We start from the raw sequence: 19,413 nt of genomic DNA on the forward strand, positions 1-19,413 counted from the left end.
CAACGGCTAAAGGTTTACTGGGCAGTGCTCTCACTAACTGAAATTATTATTATTTGATTGACTTGTTCACCCTTTTATATAGAAATGACCAGTATTGTCACTTGAATCGAGTTTAGTTTTTTATTATAATTATTTCTTATTAGAAAGGATTTTCGTTCTAAAATAAATATTTTCGGTTACAGAGATATTGTTGATTAATTTATGAACAAATGTTGTTTATTGTCTGTTGATGTTTGCATTTGACATAAGACCACTACGGATGATTTATTATTAGATTACGTCATTAACGATTATCAGCAAATGTAGGCCTGAGCATATGAAGGCCGGTCCGTGAAAATATTGTCTTAGATGAAACCGGTCCGTGGCGCGAAAAAGGTTGGGGACCGCTGCTTTACCCTACTCATAAATGCTGTCTTTTTCCTGTTGAGAAACAAATGACAAAGACAAACACTGTAGCATTCACAATTAAGAACATTTTGAAAACACTTTGAATTCTACTAAATACCTTAAGTTCGGTGGTTTTAACCAGATAAATTAATAACAATATAAACATAACATTTGAACTGGCACACAATAATAATAATAATAATAATAATAATAATAATAATAGAATACAGAAAATACAAAATTTGAAAAAGTTGCAATATGATTTAAAATGCTATTTAGTTTACATTATTTATCACCTGTACCAATAACACTTTTGTGAAATAAAATTTAATGATACTTACACCAGATCGTTTGTACTGACTTTTGTTGCAGGTTGTTTGCTCACTGAGATAGTTTGGAGGAGAGAAAAAAAAAAAAAAAGAACTGAAAATAATTACCTCCAATGCTTATTATTTTCTACAGTGTAAAAATTTCAAGTCGATGTTCAGATAAAAGTGACCTGCAAAATACTATACTTTTAAAATATAATTATTTTAGCTTCAATTTTATTATTTTGGTTTTGGTCATGATCTTTAAATACAGAAAGCAGATCATTTTCATGCATTATACATAAATATCAGTCCAATCTGTCAAAATATATGTTTGGAGAATAATTTGGATCCAGGCAGTACTTACATAGTTGGTTTTTTATTCAGTCACAGAAAACATCTTATGCTGATAAGTTTTACTAAAAATTACATCATCGTACTTCATACACCATAAGCCAAACTAAGTTCCTTACTTTGTGCCCATATTCAGGTTAGGCTCACGACTCTGACGGCTTCTGTAACTGTAAAATGACAGTGAATACAAGTTAACAGTGAGTTGAGAAATGAACTGGCTTTATCAAATCATACTTACCAGCTACAAAATACTAATTACACTAGGTTTATGAGATACAGGGATTAAACATTAAATGCGATTAAAAAAACTCAGCAGAGTTAAGGCAAAATAAATAAATGCATGTTAATTGGTGACTGTTTTTATCTGTAATGCCCTTTCAAATTGTGCAATTCCATTTTGTTAGCTAACAGCAGTCTATTGACTAGCGTCATGCTGAGGGATGATGGGAGACGGAGAGGCCACTTTCCACACAAGCAGAGTAAGGATAATTAAGCTGTCTTTGGCTCCTGGCCATGAATGGTGTCAAATCTGCCCCAGTGTGTTAACATTGCATTCTTTATTCATATAATTAATATTGTTAAAGGCACAAAGCTCAGTATCCAGGAATATAGACATATGTCTCTGATTCTACACTAAAAAGGAAACTGCAGTAGAGAAAGATGTGTAGAATGATCCAGCAGAAGAATGCAGAAAGAAGTTATCTGATACTATATCATAGTGCTATGATCTTGACAATTTTTCCTGAACCCAAGGTTTAACAACATTTATTTTTCGTATGCGAAATAAACAATCAACAAAGGCCATACTGTTTGAATACAAATATTAAAATAATGTAGTGCACTCTTCCAAAATAGTCCTATGTTTGGATGAAACAGTTACAATATGGCCCCCACACATTAGTCTTTGGAACAGTTAAAGCAATACTTGCTTCTGGGCTCTCCTTACAGTTGCAGAATGTAGGTCAATATTACAGCATTATCTTGAAATAATGTCACCCCTGCCCCTCACTCATTTAGCTCACACCAAAAAGTAAAACCCAATTGAATATTTAATAATAATAATAATAATAATAACAATACCTTGAATTTATATAGTGTTTAAAGTGTTTACAAGAATAGTACAAATTTCACCAAAAATGAACAAAACATAGAAATACAGAGAGTACAATTCAGCATAGGTACCAGGGCAAGAGAATGTAGCAAGCCAGTGAATAGCACCCAACTACAGGGTTACTGCGGGCTGAAATTTATAAACAGAGTGGTAGATTCATAGGTCCCCACCAATGCCAAGAACAAATATACACCATTGATTACATTATTAAAAAACATGTCAATGTTAAACAGATTTCTCCACAGCCAATGAGCAAATTCTCAGCAACATCTCAGAAGTGAAAAATCATTTGCATGTTTGAATTACTCAAAATAATTTATACTACACACCCACTTGAGCCTTTTTAATTTTGCATCTTTTCTTATTCCATTCTGTCATGGACAGATTTGAACTTGTGAGTAAAAAGAAACACTACAAGTTCATTTTAAAATGACTGCCCACCATTCACAGCCTGCGCTCTGTCACTTGAGAGATTGCAGCTCCATTTCTCCACTCAAAAAGGTTAGCGAGTCTTTATAGACCCCTAGCAGGAACTTGCCAATGAGCATGGTGACAATAGGCTCATTTGCAGCTGCTCCAGATAATCTCATTTAATTGTAATAACGTCTATTACTAAGTTATTTTTTAAAATAAAAATGTTGAGATACTTAGACCACTTAGGGACATTCAAAGCCTTGTTCTAAGAGGTGTACTTGAAAATTTGAATCCACCCACCTGAACCTGTTGATTACAGAGTGAGAGAATACAATCAGGATTTTTGACAGAATACATTTAGAAACAACATCAACAACAATAACCATAATAATGATAACAGTAAAAACAACAATAATAAAATAATAAATAAATCCTTGGACGAGATCTACTTTACCTTCGGGACATTCTAGACATTCGGTTCCAAAGTCTGTGCATATACATAAATAAATAAACAAATAAATAAATATATTCAGGTGCTTTGAAATGTTTCTGTAAAGAACATTATGCTAAAGTTGTAATACGTTTGACTGGTAATCCAAAGATAATGAACTGATTAAGCATATTATAAAAATTACTTGTTTCTATACTTGTGCATTTCATCAGCTCGAATTACCATATAGCTACACCTTGTAGTTCCACCATTTCTGACAGGTTTCTATCTGTTTCTCTGAATACTTATCTCATTTTTACCCTGTTGTTCAATGGCCAAGACCACAATGGAGCAAATATTATTTGTGTGGTGGCTCATTCTTGGCACTGCAGTGAGATTGACATGGGGGTGACATGTCAGTAATTGTTGTGCTGGTAACCGTGGATCAGACACGGTGTGAGTGGAATTTTAAAACATATCAGTGTTACTGTCTGAGTAAGAAAACTCCTACAACCCAAAAACTACCCAGTCAACATCATCCTGTGACACTGTATTTGAAAATCTCTGCCCAGTTCAATGTTCATGCCACCTGTTGGCTGGTAACCAAACACATTAGTTCTTCCTTGAAGGAAGTGCTGCCTTCAGAACCATCTTGAGTGGTGATTTCTTCATGAGCATGGACAGCATCCAGTGACCGTTAGTGAAGGACGATAGGACAGTTAACTGAAAGTGTTTAGTAACAGATGGACTATGGTGTGATTTCCAAGTGGCTTGTGAATGGGCACTGTATAAACACACCCACAGCACTACTGTGTCTGATCCACTCATACCTGTGCAAGACATACATACATACATGCCACTACCAAAACTGTGTCCCTAGTGTGTCATGAATGATCAACCACCGCAGTAATACCTGCTGTGTGGTGATGCTGAAGCATGTGTGCAATATCATTCAAAATGGTTCTGGAAGCAGCACTGCCCTTGAGGCAGGAGGAACAGAACTGGATACCAGGGATAAATGTGATTGGTTAAAACCAACTCGGCACAGATTGGTTTGTGAGAAATTTTCTGTTTGTCAAAAATGTCTCTGGAAGAACAAATGTGCAATGTAACTTTTGTTGTTGCTGTAAATATAGTTCTGTTTCATAATGTGTTGAAAGTGCTGCAAAAATCCCAGTATTTTGTTTAACTTGAATGAAGGATAATGAAACTTCCTGCCTTAGAGGAAGCTGCAGAATGTTATAATGCTCTGCTGCATCTAAGGCATATTCTGAAGAAGTACATTCCTGCAAACTTAAGTCAATTAATATTTCATTTAAATATGTATAATTTTGGTTGAGTATTACATGCCCTAATTAAAATGTACAGGTTAATGGGTTTTTCCCTTCTTGAAATTAACATTGCAGCTGTCTTTTATACATTACAACTCCATGAAAAGCACAGTTTAATCTGTTGTTTCAACATTATCAGGAATTAATTAAAAAAAGACTGAATGTCAGCAAGGCATTTACTTACCCATTTTCATTTCTAGACTGGAGCTCTTGAATACGTCTCCTGTTGCATATGAAAAAAGCAAGACCACAAGACAATGTCATAAATAAAACAACAAATATTTCTATTGCATTGTAACACTAATACAGTGCAACATATAATTACAATGAATGTAAATGATGTCAAATGTTTGTATGTAAAAATAATATATATTCCTTAGACTTACTTATATTTCTTGCTCATAAAATAACAAATCCCTCCAAATAAAAGAGCACTTCCAAGCACAGCTACGATTGGAATTATGATGTGAGTGAATTTTGATTTTCCTGAAAAAAGTAAGAAATTAAATTAAGTGAATGAATAAGTGACATACACACTGACTAAGTGATTGTATCCCATGAAAACATTAACAGTAGAAGTTTACTGTAGAAGCAGACTAACTTATTTAACACTTTAAACCATCTACAGTGGAATGTTTTTGCCAATTTAACCTTAATTCTTCCTCTTTGCCATGTGACCGTTATTAAAAGGTGCACACTGCAGTGAGATTGGTTCATACTTGTCTGCTAGCTCCGCTGTGATTGCTCTGTCAGTAGGATTCATAAGAACAACTATGAACACTGCAATTTAAAATTGGATCAAGACTTGGATCAAGTAAACTATGATTCAAACTCTGGTGCACTTTGAAATGTAAAACTAAAATTGACCTATTGGCATCTACTCAAACAAACCCTTGTTCAGGAATTGTTTGTTGCTGTTGTGTCATGTTAATGTATTTAATCTTTTTTTTAGGAGCCTGCAAATATACAACAGATAGCTTCCATTTTAAAAATAAGATTATTGCACTTTCAAAACTTAACATATACTTATAGAAGCATTAATGCATGTTTCATTCATTTAGAAATTCACTTAAATCATTTGTTACAACCACTTCAGCCCATTCAACGTGAAAAGGTCAGGGTAACTCATGACTATTGTTCCAGAACGGGAGTTCCCAAACAAATTCTACATCTCCAAGTATTTTGTTATGTGCATTTTTAATGAATACAATTTAAATGAACTGTACATGAAATTAGAAACTCCATGTTTCATGACTGACATCCTGAGTGGATGTAGCCTCTTATTTTCATCATCAGTCTAATTCTGTGAGAATGCTAAGAAAACCAGGACTAAAATGCCAATGTAAACAGGTCAAATAATCTGAGCTTGTGAGATTCTGAGCCTGTGTTTAAAATAAATACTCAAAATGGTTCTGAGGAAGTGCTGCATTTGAGGCAGAAGAAATGTAATTGGTTACCAGCCAACAGGTGGGATGCACATAACTGGGTAGCACACGTTGGACAGAGATTTTTAAATATAGCAACATTAATCAATAATGCTTTGTCTAGACCCTCATGTTTGCCTGCTCTAGCTGCCAGACATGATATTGAAAGAAATAAACATACAATATACTATACACGTAGTTCTGTAAATCAGTGCCTCAGAATGATCTGCTGCTTCTGAGGTAGATTTGGATGAAGTAATTTCCTGCACATTTGTCTTATGACTGCTGCCTCAGAGGCAGGGCTGTGCAAATTTCAGAATTTAATTCAATTCCATGAGTGAATTTGAATTTGAATAGAATCCACCCTACAGGATGTTAAATTGAATTTGAATTGGAATTACAGGAAGTGGAACTGAATTCATTGCAATTCAGAGACATTCATTCTTATCACATATCATTGAGAATGTGACAATTTTATCAAATATTCTTCTTGTGGTAAAAAAAATAGGCCAATTTATTATAATAAAGTAATGTGTACATAAAGTCCATACAATAATATCTGTATGAAATCCATGTTGTAATCATATGTAAAATATACTGTAAAGCTTAACTGTTAAATACACCTTAACTGTGTATCTTGTTTTTTTTTTAATTTCATGAAAGTCCAATTTTACTTCCAGTAATTTGAATTTCAATTGCAATTCCGCTTCCTATTTGCAAACTCAATTTAAACTTCCTCAGAGGAAGCAGAGCATTTTTGTATAACATTGTGTAGCTCCTTCAGATGCAGTATACAAGCATGTTTTGATTTTCATTTCTTTCTCACTTAAAGGTGACATGGCTTACTTTTAACAGACAGGCGAGCAGTAGCTTCAGACTTCTTATTACCATGAAAATTGATGCTACAGGTGATTTCTGTGTGATCGTCCTCCTCTGTTGGAGTGAATGTCAGCAAAGACTCTACTTCCCAGATTCCATTATCGAGGTACCTGGTGCTCTGTGTGGCTTCACTATTGAAATGGCTCCAGGTGATGGTTGGGGGGTGGGAAGGGCAGGTGTGTGTGACAAAACACCTCAACGAAGCAGCAGTACCCTCTTCAAATATGTCAATTTTTACTATTTTTGGATCCTCTGGTTTAGCTAAAACATGAAATTGCACTGTTAATAATATTTAAATTAATATGTTGGTCCAGAACTGCAGTGCAAAAACAGGGAAATATGATAAATGATCATTTGTTCAAAATTATCATTACTATAGACATACTTACGCATCATGGTGAAGGACACGCAGTTTTGAGAAAAAGAATACATTCCTACATTTGGGATTTCAATTCTGAAACAGAACGGGCCATTGTCATGGTCTCTGACTTCATCTATCTCTAAAGTGCAGTTATGTTCTGGAGATCCCAAGTTCCCAAGCAGTTTGGTGCGACCTTTGAAATTTTCTAAAATATTAGTGGAATCTTCATGATAAATAAAATTTGTTTTGCTGTCTTTTATTTTGTGCCATATCCCCCTTATACGTGAATGTGGTTGTTTTTCTCCAGGATACTTGAACGAGCAGGGCACCACCACACAAGAAGAGACCAGCGCATTCATTTTTGGGACAACGTCTGCCATCCAAACGTCAGAAAAAACTGGGCTGAAGTTCACTGGAACCAGAAAGAGAAAGGAGCAAAGGAGGAAATGAATGAGATACTAAACAATAGAGTAGACTACACTGAATCTGAATATTTTACAATGATGTTTTATCACACAGATACCAAGTTTAAATGATACCAGTGAATTGAAGTGGAGAGTATTCCGAACAGAATATAGTTTATGCCATTAATATATATTATTTTCTAGTATGGATAAAATCAGTACTCCAACCACCCACTAAGTCCAGAAACATTGTGAATAAGTGAAATGTGGCATATTAATAAGAGTACAATAGTTTTTTTTTTTTGATTTACTACATAGTGTCCAGCATTTCTGACCCTCTCCAGTGAACAAAAGGTAGATATGTACCGTGAAAACAGAGCCAGATGATTAGATATCTCCCCTCTGCCCACATACTGGAATAGCAAACATATCAGATTATTAATCTGATCCATATAAATCCATATAATCATGAGGCTATTGGTGGCATGGTGTCGCAGCAGTGTAGTGGAAATAGTATGCACAAGTTGCGGTGGCATTAGCACTACATAGCAGAGTCAATGATAATTATTATTTTATTAATAATTAATTATTTAATTAATTTTGCTAAGCTCCATGTTTGGGAACCATTAACTAATATGTGGTGTCCTTACCTGTCTTAATTTTAGCTTAGACAAGTAATTCATCTTCACATATTATACAGCAGAATTAGCTAGAATTAACTATTATTAATGAATTATGCTCATTGTCCCGCCGTGGGTTCTTGACTCTGAAATGGAATCTGAACTAGAAATTATAATTCCATAAAGAAAGGTGCACACACAAACAAATAACCAAGGATTGGTTTTATCACATAACTGGTTTATTAATTGTAATATCAAATAATGAATATTAATTAGACATTCATATAATAAAGTGGATTACAGCGATATTTGATGGAACAGGAAGATTAATATATGAGGAAATTTCTCTGTGATAATTATTACCGTAAGGTCTAAGAAAGGGTATTGTTTATCCCAGCAAACTTTCAGTACCAACCCATGAGCCATGAGAGACATGAGACCATGTGACCTTACGTATCCTGAGATGGACAGGGAGCATGTTGCTGATGGTGCCTTCCGGCACGACTTCCTGGAGTATTGCCGACACAGGCCTTGTAGGTTGCAGTCGCAGGCGTTCATTTTCTTCCGAAGCTTTCAGACACAGCCGTCGGAGCTGGTGGTGTTCTGAAGGTCTCTGTGGGGATTCTTCGTCGTTGCTGATCTGCCGCCTTGTCTCTCCTGGGCAGGTTTCCTCATCTCAGAAGGTCATTCTGAGGGTGCCTGCAGCCGTCCTCTTCGTGGCGTTGTCGTCCTTTTGAGGGTCAGAGGTCTAAGGTTGCCTTCATGCTCTGGGTGTGGCGTTGAAATTTCACTAGGGTTAAACTATAGCTTTTCTTAATCTATAGTTTCTATCTGGACCACGCTTTAAAGGTCCAAGACTGTTTAAGAAAGCCATGAGTCTGACGCCTGCAGAGTCATTTCCAAAACTCAGGTCATTTTACTCTTTTAGCCTTGAAAAAGGCTAAAAGATATAACGGCCCAAGTATCTGGAGCCTTGAAGTGAAGAGTCGGAGAAAAAGGGGCAGAAGCCCAAAAAGATCAAAAAGCTTGTGTCATTTGGCGCCACAGGTTTTTAACCAGAGTTTAGAAAACCTGCCCCGAATACCTGATTCGTCCTCAATGAGGGAGAATTGGAGCTTTTCTTGCTCCTGATTGGCTGTTTCCTGTACCTTGGGAGTGGCATCACATAGAATTTATGACACTTGACAAGACAAAGACTTGACCATCCCTGAGTGAATACTTTGCAATATAAAAGATTATATGTGAGATATTCGCAAAAGATCAGCACACCAGTGTTTAGGGCATTTGCTCAAAAAAAGAGTTAAACATGATCACAGAAACCACATAGATGTAGCAATTTACTTTTATTTATTTCAGATTTTCTTTTGTTTAAAAATCAGAAAGCAGATGTGTAAACCATGCTACCAAAGACACATTTGCTTCTGTTTATGTTTCATTTTCCCTTTTAATATGTGAAAAGGTAGGTTTTCAATCAAGATTTAAAGATTAAGGGGGCATCTGAGCCCTGAACAGTAACAGGCAGTCTACTCCTGTGTTCCAGGAAGGCTTTTCCTTCCGCAGTGTTTTCTTAATGTGAGGTACTGAGTTGGCCGGCACAAATTTTATGTGATGAGTGATAGGGTATGAGAAGTTCGGTAAGATACTGTGGGCCTAGTCTGGGTGCTTAACTGGCCGCCTGCAGCCAGTTAGACAACATCTGGTGCACTACAATCTTAGCAGCTAGAATCCTACATCTAAAGGATGGGGCAACAGTGCTCTTCCAAAAGTGCCCTTTCAAAACTCCAGTAACTGGTCCCCTCACTTCCCAGCTGTTTGCAAACTGTTGTTAAAAGAAGAGAGGATGCTACATAATGGCAGACATTGACTTGTCCCAACTTTTTTAAGATGCACTGCTGACATCAAGTTCTAAATGAGTTAGTATTTTTTCCAGGAAAGGGGAAAAGTCTCATTTTTAACTTCGGACATGTGTTCTGTTGTATTGTGAATAAAGTATGGATCTATGAGATTTGCAATTCATTGCATTCTGTTTTTATATACTTTTATTTACACAGCATCCCTAATATTTATGAATTGGAGTTGTACAAAACTTTGTATATTACCAGTACAGTGGAAAAATTATGCATATTTCCTACTCATTTTAAGCATAGTAATATGAGTTTGCCATCTGTACTATCCCCATGTACATTACCTTCATAAATTATTGACTTTCACAATTTCTTAAGACATTTTCCTGACACTACCTGTTATGCCACCATGCCACCTGCATTAAAACGTGTTTGATAATTATACTATACATATATTAACTATGATAATTTACTATACATATATTAACTATGATAATTTATTATACATATATAAACACAAACACAGCTTTATATTTAAAAATTTGATACCACTATCAGAAAATATTATATTCTACACATTTCTACTATAACATTTTAAAGATTAAATTTAAGTTCATTCATTCATTCATTCATTCATTATCTGTAACTGCTTATCCAGTTCAGGGTAAAATTTAAGTTATTTGTTAAAAAAAGTTTTAATTTAGTAAATATTCTTAATATAAAATTATAAAATAAAATAAAATATCTAATAAATAATTTCCACTTACATTAGGATTTCTTGTTGTAGAAAAGTTAAGCTTTGTTTTGTTTAGGGCTGATTATGTTCTGCAGTCTGTGATCTTAGGTCTGTATTAAATACACTTATATAGAGATGTATTGACTCATCCCTGAATGAAGGTGGGCACATATTGCTGTCCAGCCCTCATTTATACCCAGTGTTATATAAAGTCTAATATGACAAGGCCTGTGTGTGTGTGTTAGTGTGTGTGTGTGTGTGTGTGAGTGAGAGAGAGAGAGAGAGAGAGAGAGAGAGAGAAAGTAAGTGTATTTTACACAGAGATCAAACTGACAGACTTAACATCATGCCAGAACTTGACTTGCCATTCATCAAACATCTGTATAAAGTGTATAACTGTGTCATCTTATAGTGATGGAGGCAATGCATTGTTATGAGTCTTGCATATAGTTTTTGTATAGCATGGTATCCAATTGGGAACCAAATTGCAGCAGTGTTTTCCACTATATTGGATAACACTGCTGCACTGCAGTTCTCAAATGAACACCATGCTACCACACGTAACAATTCACTGCCTCCAAACATGACAACATAACATGACAAAATTATACACTGATCACTCAGGACCAGGTCATATCAAATACTCCAAACCTAACTTTAGTGTGAAGAGAAAACTTTGTACAACAAGAATAGAATCTAGATATTAAGGTAAATGTTACTAAAGGAGTATTCCCAGGATTCATACATTTTGTATGAATAAGACATGTTTATATGGAAAGTCTGCATGAAAAGCAGCCTTAAAATTTTCACTAAACCTAACTTTAAACCTAAATACTAATCTAATACTTAATTTCATCCTAATCCTAAACCCAAACTTAACCTGAAAACCTAACCACAAAGTGAAAAAAAAGTTATAAATTCAGTGTTTTGTGTTTGTGTAATTCTATTACTAACAGAAAACCCTATGAAGTAACTCTTCATTGTGTACATAACTTTTGAGTGTATGTAGTGAAACAGAGTCAGCATTTTTTATTTTGTCTCAGCAGCTTCCATACTGCTAGTAACTAGAACTAGTGATATGCATTTCATCCATCCATCCATTTTCCACCGCTTATCCAGGTCCCAGTCATGGGGGGAAGTAGTCAGAGTAAAGAAACCCAGACCTTCCTCTCCCCACCCACTGCTTCCAGCTCCTCTGGGGGTATACTGAGGCGTTCCCAGGCCAGTTGAGACATGTAGTCTCTCCAGCTTGTTCTTGGTCTGCCCCTGGGCCTCCTCCCCATCGGACATGCCCAGAACACCTCACCAGACCTGATACTCTGAACTGCTGTTCGGTGCATAAGCACAAACAACCGTCAGAGCCCTTTCCCCAACCCGAAGGCACAGGGAAATTACCCTCTCGTCCACTGGGGTGAACCCCAACATACAGGCGCTAAGCTGTGGGGCTATGAGTAAGCGCACACCTGCCTTACGCCTCTCACCCTGGGCAACTCCAGAGTGAAAGAGCATCCAGCCCCTCTCAAGGAGATTGGTTCCAGAGCCCATACTGTGTGTCGAGGTGAGCCCAACTATATCTAGCCGGTACCTCTCAACCTCGCGCACCAGCTCAGGCTCTTTTCCCACCAAAAAGGATACGTTCCATGTTCCAAGAGCCAGTTTCAGTAACAGGATCAGAGCGTAAAGGCCCCTGCCCTCGGCTGCCATCTGATCTACAATGCACCAGACCCGGATTACTACCTCTCCTACAGGTGGTGGACCCATGGGAGAGTGGACCCATGTTGCTCCTTCGGGCTGAGCCCGGCCGGACCCCATGAGTGAAAGTCCGACCACCAGGCGCTTGCCGAGAAGCCCCTCCCCCAGGCCTGGCTCCAGGGTGGGGCCCTGGTAACCCTACTCAAGGCGGGGGAAGCTGTGTCTCTGTATTTACTCTCTTCATCTGGGTCTTTATGGATCACTCTTTGTCTGGCCCATCACCTAGGACCAATTTGCCTTGGGAGACCATACCAGGGGCTATTGCCCCCGACAACATAGCTCCTAGGCTCACACAGGCACGCAAACCCCTCCACCACGTTAAGGTGGTGATCCAGGGAGGGGATATGCATTTATCCTCCTGTTTTATAACTAAACAAATAATGGAAAATCCTATGAAAATCCCTTCTAAACCTTCTATACTTATTTATATTGCTGACACCTCCTAAACATTCCAACCTTCCAAAATAAACCCTTCCTCTTTGTTAAAAAAGAGAACTGAAAAAGGCCTTTATCAGGCATATCCAGTCTAAATTCTGCTGTAGGATCAAAAGGTTTATAATAGACAGCAAAACTTTCCCCTATTTTAGCAGGTTTCAGAAATACCAATGGATAATTAACTAAATAAGAAAGAGAAACAAAAAAAAAAAAACATTCTATTCGACAATTAAACAAAAATATAAAAAGCCCTTGAAAAATCATGAAAAAGGAGAAATTTCCTTCCTCTTTGTTATAAAGGGAAATGAAACAAAGATATTTAGTTAACCATACTATTTTTAATCAGGCACGTCCAGCTTCCTAATTTTTAAAATGACTGAATGCTGAATGCCTTCAAAGGTTTATGATAGGAAACAAACATTTCCCTTAGTTTAACAGGTTGCAGATATACCTACAGCCAGGAGGTTGTCAAATTTATTAACTCCACTATTTATAATAATATTATCAATAATGAAATTTTGTATAAAACTTATACATTTGAAATAAATTTTTATTTTTAACATATTAATACATAGTACATAGTTGAGTTATTGTGATTTAAGTTGATTAAATGGAGTACAAATTGAAGTTTCCTACCATCCAACTACCAGTTTTAAACTTTGACAGTCATCAAAACTAGGCTCTGTAGCTGCTTTATGTCAAAGAAATAGCACAATGCTGTAACCACTTAGATTCTGGAATGCAGGCTCAGAACTCACACCAGTGTTGACTGAAAAATGGATTAGTAAAGAATTTAACTGGGCACAATATAAAATGCTGTGGGCTGCTTTTGTATGCCACATCGAAAATTAGGAACAAGGTCTGATTTTTTAATGTCCACATTACTACAGAAGCTGTGATTAACATTATTTCAAAAATACATAATCATTTAATCCTAATGTTCAGAAAAATATGAAAAAATAGCAATTGATTCAGTAAAACTTATTTATTCAATCATTCATTGTCTGAAATCGCCTAGGTTTCAACTTATGTTGTAATTATATGTCAGAACAATAAACAAAAAGCAAACATATTCAACCTGTGTTCATCAAATACAACTGTGCAAAAATACTCCTGCATGTTCAACAAATGTATAGCAGCTTTTAGTTCATCATACTTAAATACTGTTTGTGTTAAGACAATTTCTTAACATCATTTATTAAATGTTAATGGAATGTAATTCCTTTCTTCAATCCCATATAAACACATGCACATAATATATGGTGTTTTAAAACAGACAAGCACAATAACTCAAAGGCTGCCACATATAATATTTGAATGCCCTTAATGAACTTAGTAATGTTTTCTCATTGCCACAGAGCAGGATAATTGTTATTTATACAAATATGGAACAAGCTAGGATATATATCATATGAAATATTAATTAATCATTTTTCATTTTTTAATTAATAATTTTAAAACTGAATTGGGTAATTAATTTATATCATATATTTATATCACACTTGGAGTTCAGAGGGAGTTTCACTGGACTGGTCCAATGAATCCTGAAGAAGGACCAGTGGATTACCAACATGAAGCAGGGTGTTAGCTACTGTCTCTGACTGTATGTCTAGTAGATCAATGTTGTAGGTGTGCCTCAAAGAGTAGACAGTCAGTGCACACAATATTATTGATAATTGGTGTATAAAGGTTTCTATGGCGACACAAGGGTGAAACACTTATAAATAAACAGTAAAAAGTGTCCTCCACTTAGGACAATCCTGTGGCACCTTTGCTGTTGGCATATGGATGCATGAACTTAGTCAAGTTGCCACTGGACATATCATCCAGCCCTAAGAAGGGTAACTTGAGCTCTAATCTATAGTTAGTATATTAAATGGACTTTTAACAGTGCAAAAACTGTCATTGTCCAGTTCTGTTGTGTCAAAATCTCTATTCCATCCCTTTCCAACATTTTCATTTTTATTTCATGTTCTACACACTCTGTGAAAGTTTCAAAGTTGATGGACAAATATAGATCTTTTAAAAATTCTCAGAATAAACCATTTTTACACAAACCTATATTACAAATAATAGTATTAATCAATTAAACACTTAATCTAGGGGTGGCACGGTGGCGCAGCAGGTAGTGTCACACAGCTCCAGGGGCCTGGAGGTTGTGGGTTCGATTCCCGCTCCAGGTGACTGTCTGTGAGGAGTTGGTGTGTTCTCCCCATGTTCGCGTGGGTTTCCTCCGGGTGCTCCGATTTCCTTCCACAGTCCAAAAACACACGTTGGTAGGTGGACTGGCGACTCCAAATTGTCCGTAGGTGTGAGCGTGTGAGTGAATGCGTTGGTAGGTGGACTGGCGACTCCAAATTGTCCGTAGGTGTGAATGTGTCTGTGTTGCCCTGTGAAGGACTGGCGCCCCCTCCAGGGTGTATTCCTGCCTTGTGCCCAATGATTCCAGGTAGGCTCTGCACCCACCATGACCCTGAACTGGATAAGTGGTTACAGATAATGAATGAATGAACACTTAATCTAGGCCATCACAATGACATTCTGTTATTGATCATGATTATGGTAAAACTATAGTATTATCTTGTTTTGTTTGGGACATAAATCAAGTCAAATCAAATCAAATTTATTAGTATTGCGCTTTTTACAACTGATGTTGAGGTGCTGTTGTGGTTGTTGGTGATGGAGCATGATAAGTTCACATGGAACTGGTGTCACTGAGCATGCATTAACGGTGCCAGTGGGGCTAGATACAGCCTTAGTCACCAGAGAGGTCAGTATGGATTTACAGTTGTTGATACTTAAGGGTAAGGTAGGACAGTAAAGCTGGCTTGGACGGGGGTGGATCTGGGATGCCAGACTTCATTTTTGAGTCTTCTGGAGGTGTCGTGGGCTTAATTTAGCAAAACACCAACAAGGGGAGGTAGCTACCTGATGACCCCTGTGAAGAGTCAATGATACAGTACGTGGTTTGGGTACTCAGTCACACAGCTCCAGGGAGGTTGTGGGTTCAAGTACCACTCCAGGTGATTGTTGGTGAGGGGTTTGGTGTGTTCTCCCCATGTCCACATGGGTTTCCTCTAGATGCTCCGGTTTCCTCCCATGGTCCAAAACACACATTGGTTGGTGGATTGGCAACTCAAAAGTGTCCATAGGTGTGAGTGAATGTGGGTGTGGGTGTGTGCGCCGCCTGCTTTGGTGCTTCATATCAATGTCTACATGTGTTTACATGTGCTTTTTACTATGTGATTTCGTTGTACAGAAAATATGGAGGGCAGTTAATAAATGCAGAAATGTAAAAAGGAGTACAAAGTTTTGTTCATAATATATAACACCGGCATTAGTGTTTTTCTTGTTCATTTTATTAAAAAAAAAATACTAGATGATATGTTGATTTTAACACACTAATTCCACAAAATGTCTCCCCACCCCTTCCCCTTTACAATATTTCAGGCAAAGACACACACTCAGGGGAAATAAGATTAATTCAGCAGTTCTCCTCTCTCTGTGAGATATAATACTGTGTAAATGTTGCAGAATTACAAATCCTCCTGCTGAGCTTGTGAACAGCAGAGAAACATATTTATTTCCTATAATTTATTTATATTAATCTTTGTAAATGACCCCATTCAGATCCACTGGGTGATAACGCTGTGTTTGAATCTCTGAGCTTTTTCTTGAGTTACTGAACCTCGACATGCCCACGGATGAAGCTACTCTTCTTTGGTTCCAGCTGGGAACTAATGTTTCCAGTTCGCAAACCAGTTTTTGTCAGTGGAAGCATGCTAAACAGTTCCAAATTTAGTTCATGAACCTGTACTGTTCCGTTTCCTTGTTGGTGGAAAAGTGCTATGTAAAATATGGCTGAACTAACAGACGATGTAGTAGCTCATGTACCTCATTACATTGTAAATGTGGCTTTAATGTTGGTCTGAAATGCAATTATGGGAATGAGGAATACGTATGAGATTATTGTGAAGCATTTTGATGAAATCAAACTAAGGAATTCATATTGCGGGTTTCAATTAATATATATTGGTTTTACATCGCACAAGTATATCTATATCCAAACCCGTTTATGACTTTGATAAGCTTTAGAACCAAAAGTATGGAGATTAAAAAATTATAAATCTACAGACAGAAGGAAAAGAAACTGGTAAAATGAGAAGCTGTGTTCAGCAGAGCTCTACAATATGCAAAATATGTACATATCCTGTGTCACTCAGATCATTTCTTAATTTTACTAAGTTGTGGTGTGAAACAACCAAGTGAAACAACCAAGGTTGTAAGAGAATTGTTAAGTTTGTTTTTAATATTGTATAATATTTGCATGTGTTATTCTCTGCCACAGTGTTAGCCTGATGACTTGGTGACATCTCATCTCATCTATACTTTTCCACTTGAGTCCCTTGAGTCCATTTCGGAGTCACTGTAAAATGGTACCATCTGGTACACTAAAAACACAAGTAATCAAAAAACATGGTTTGTCAATCAATATCAAAAGTTATTTGGGAGTATTAAAGGAGACAGCCCTCTTTATATTGACAAGGAAGTACAGAGTGTCAAGTGCCAAGCATGTTCATACAAATATGTTCACAAGCACAGAAACAAAAATAACAAAACACTGAAATACAAATTATGTTGAGGTTTAAAACATTGAAAAGCAGAAGTCCATGATCAGTAGCCCCTCTTCTCATGTTGCAGCAGAAATAAAAACATGTATTTTGTAATAGCTGCTAATTTATGCTAATTTATGAGACAATAAAAAATTTCTCTTACGTATTTGTTTCATTAAACAACTCGAGTGTGAATTCTGGCTTGATTTTTTCATTTTACCTGCAGTGAGTCCTTTTAAATCCGTATATATATGTATATGTACACACACAGTATCAGTCAAAAGTTTGGACCCATATTCTCATTAGTCATTTGTGGAATAGGGCATGTGGGCATGTCCAAACATTTGACTGGTTCTGTGTGTGTGTATATATATATATATATATATATATATATATATATTTTTTTTTTTTTACATTTTATTGAAGTGGTCACTGCTATTTGTGTTGCATCTCTTACTCGAATGAATATAAATCCGTACAAATTAAACTCGAAACATCACAAAGTGGTCTGATAATCACTGCATTCTTCATCAAACATTCCCATAAACATTCAGATCAGCCAAGTTGGTGTAATCATCCTCATCATAGCCCTGTGAATAAAAGAAAAAGAAATAAAGGCATTATTGTGTACAAGCATTTGTGCAAAATCACTACTCAAAATGGTTCTGGAGGCAGAAGGTACATAACTAGACACCAGCCAACAGATGTATTGAGGGGAGATTTTCAAATACTGTGCCATAAACCAATAAATCTCTGCCTAAACCGTCATGGTTTGCCTAAATGTCAGAAATGTGCAATATACTGTACACTGTTTCATAATTTGTTAGAAGTGTTGCAAATGTTTCAGTATTTTGTTTTGCTTTAATGGAGGATAATGTAACTCGGTGCCTCTGAAAAAGCTGCAAAATGCTCTGCTACGTCTGAGACAGATTCTGAAGTACTTTCCTCCACATTTGGGTTACGACTGCTGCCTTAGAGGAAGCTGCAGACTGTTATACAAATCCAGCTGCTTATGAGGCAGATTCTAAAGAAGTACATTTTGCACATTTGATTGCTGCATTTGAAGAAGAAGTAGAAAGACACAACATTATTATTCAAGCATTTTATAACATTCTGTAGCAACTTCAGAGTCAGCAGTCATAACATAAGTGTACAGGAATATACTTCATCAAAATTATTTTTAAATTATTACATTTATAAAATGTAAATTCCTATATTTTATGTATTATAAACTCTTCAGCTTCCTCTGAGATTACATTATCTTCCATTCAAGATAAACCAAATACTAAGATTTTGTAGCTCTTCCAAAAACAGACCTAGGGTTAGGGTTAGGTTTTTTTTTATAAAATTATATTGCACATGAACAGACGTATTATTGTTTCTTTATAAAAATACTGCTATTCAAACACAGAACATGCAGGTCATTAATTTGACACACAGCTAAATACAAAACATCTAGTAAATACTGCTAAAACAGACAATTTTCTTGTTGAGATATGTGTTTTTAAATTTCTGTCTTTTTGGTCAATGCCATTTCAGAAACATGTAGATTATCGTACAACGCAGACATGTGGGTACCAGTGGTCATCTTTCACTAATTCAAAAGTATTCAGGCCAAAGTACATTTTCCCTTCAAAGAATATACATAAAGAATATAAAGAATATACACCTAGAGGTCGTTTGTGCTGCAGGCTGATCCCTTCGATAACTCCTGTAACAGTAAAATTAGGCCGTTAACATATTGATAATACATACATGAATAAATAATAAGAGTAATATTATTGTTGTTGTTATTATTAATAATATTTTATTCATAATTATACATGAACTAAGTAATAATAATCATTATTATTATTATTATAAAATATAATCAACCCTGCCCTCTTCCACTGAAGCAATAAAAAACAAACTTTGACACACACTATATTTATAAGATACTGAGGAACTAGTGCATCCATTCCTAACCTCAAGGCTCAACTACATCAATGCTCTTCTTGCCGGGAGTTCAAA

The 19,413-nt window shown here is 36.2% G+C and overlaps 1 protein-coding gene and 2 long non-coding RNA genes across 3 annotated transcripts in view; all 3 read right to left on the reverse strand.

Moving 5' to 3' along the window:
• Positions 1-227: 227 nt before the first annotated feature.
• Positions 228-1,219, reverse strand: LOC136686258 (uncharacterized). The gene is made up of 3 exons (XR_010800305.1): positions 1,169-1,219; positions 729-771; positions 228-420 (listed from the first exon to the last, which is right to left on the reverse strand). It is a non-coding gene; the product is annotated as an uncharacterized lncRNA (long non-coding RNA).
• A 3,315-nt stretch (positions 1,220-4,534) lies between these two features.
• LOC136686267 (uncharacterized) lies at positions 4,535-6,792 on the reverse strand. The gene is made up of 3 exons (XR_010800308.1): positions 6,606-6,792; positions 4,722-4,821; positions 4,535-4,558 (listed from the first exon to the last, which is right to left on the reverse strand). It is a non-coding gene; the product is annotated as an uncharacterized lncRNA (long non-coding RNA).
• Positions 6,793-17,086: 10,294 nt separating this feature from the next.
• The window catches only part of LOC136686209 (Schwann cell myelin protein-like), a 126,601-nt gene continuing 124,274 nt past the window's right edge, over positions 17,087-19,413 (reverse strand). The window contains exons 14-15 of the mRNA XM_066659839.1: positions 19,073-19,114; positions 17,087-17,993 (exon numbers count right to left, since the gene is read on the reverse strand). The gene's annotated coding sequence lies outside the window, so the exon portion shown is untranslated. The remainder of the gene's footprint in view (positions 17,994-19,072; positions 19,115-19,413) is intronic.

This window comes from Hoplias malabaricus, chromosome 1, assembly GCF_029633855.1.
Source record: "Hoplias malabaricus isolate fHopMal1 chromosome 1, fHopMal1.hap1, whole genome shotgun sequence".
Taxonomy (NCBI): domain Eukaryota; kingdom Metazoa; phylum Chordata; class Actinopteri; order Characiformes; family Erythrinidae; genus Hoplias; species Hoplias malabaricus.